At 50.4% G+C, this 1,515-nt stretch overlaps 1 protein-coding gene across 1 annotated transcript in view; it reads left to right on the top strand.

The window, feature by feature from the left end:
• Window positions 1–1,515, top strand: part of LOC105812995 (nodal modulator 1) — a gene marked incomplete at its 5' end in the record, with an annotated part of 57,009 nt that overhangs the window by 1,641 nt on the left and 53,853 nt on the right. The gene's annotated exons all lie outside the window — the stretch shown is intronic.

Here is a 1,515-nt window from a genome sequence, read left to right as displayed (position 1 = left end):
TTGAGGGAGAACTCCGAGTGAGAAACTGAAATCAGATTTGCTCACAATTGCGACCTTGCAGTCAATGTATCATTGCCTTGTAGCCACTGTGAAGGTTCCGACTATTCTGTACTTTAACTTGTGATTCTTCCTTGTATATTGCTCAGGTTTTAGCCACAATGGCAAATTACAGTGGGAAGTCTTGTCCTGTTATTTAGAAACAAAATATAAAAACTATCCAAGCACTAGTTTTTTTTTTAAAGGAGCAGAATGGAAGAATTCCAAATATCAGGTCAGAACAGCAATTTTTTATGTATTTTGGTGTGGTGACTTGTAGTTAATGCATACATTATAATATGCATTCAGTCTTGGGACAAAATGCAACATGCTGACTTTTGAACTTAATTTCAGACAAATCGTGCTTCCTCTTACAGAGCTATTTGACAGTAAACTGCATGCACCTTTTGCTTATGGGGAAAGAAAACTCATCACAATTTATTTCTACACATGTTATTAGAGCTGGGATTAAAATAAAGTTTAAATACCTTCTTTAATAGGTTAAGCTGAACATATGTGTTTAGCTTAAAAAAACTTAGTGATCATTTATCATGGAAAAATGCACCAACTTACACAAATTCCTTAAGGTTTTTTGAGATTATATATTTTACTTGTGAAATGTATGGGTCAAAAAGATTTAAGAAAGTTGTTGTATACTTCAGTTAACAAAGTCTCTTTTCCTGTCCAGCTGTGATATTGAATTTCAAAGTATTAAATAGAATTCAACTTTGGAGTTTTGCCCGTAGGCATGCACCTTGCGCTGCACCTGCCACACGGTGCGCAGAGTCCTCCCGTCCTCCCGAGGGCACAAATGGTCTTGTTTCATTGCTGAGCATGCGCTGTAGTTGTCTTTTCTGGGGGCGTGGCCGTACGATCGGACCGCGCATGCGCATTGTGGCGGCGGGGGCGGGGCCTGGGCTGTCAGCCGGCCGCCGAAGAGGAAGGAGTCGGCCTCGTGTGGTGTGAGGGGCGGGACCGGGCGGCCTGCGGAGGGTCGAGCTGCGGGAGGCCGGGCCTTGCGGACGTGCTGGGGCGCGGGGCCGCCGGGGTCCGTGATGATCGCCGCGGCCGTGGTGCTGCTGCTGATCGGCGTGGGGCCGGCGCGCGGCTCGGAGGACATCGTGGTGGGCTGCGGGGGCTTCGTCAAGTCGGACGTGGAGATCAACTACTCGCTCATCGAGGTGAGCGCCCGCCTCTGCGGCCCGGCCTCGCGGTGTGACCCTGGGCCAGTCGCTCAGCCTCTCTGGGCCGCGCCGGCCTCGCCTCTGCCACTGGGCGATTCGCACCAGCCCCACGTTCTAGGAATCCTCTCCTGTTTGAAGGCTCTGCTTTCCGCGGGCTCTCCACACCCGCTCCCCGGCCGCGCTGGAGGGGAGTTTCTTATCGTGGGGGCAGCTACGGACTGCGGTGCCAGACCCTAGATTCTTCATACCCGAACTCCAGATCCCCAGAATCCAGGCTCCAGGTAGTCTAGAACCC

Source organism: Propithecus coquereli, unplaced genomic scaffold, assembly GCF_000956105.1.
Source record: "Propithecus coquereli isolate 6110/MARCELLA unplaced genomic scaffold, Pcoq_1.0 Scaffold27, whole genome shotgun sequence".
Classification (NCBI taxonomy): domain Eukaryota; kingdom Metazoa; phylum Chordata; class Mammalia; order Primates; family Indriidae; genus Propithecus; species Propithecus coquereli.
The sequence above is the reverse complement of the archived record's forward strand: the minus strand, read 5'-3'. Positions and strand labels throughout refer to the sequence as shown.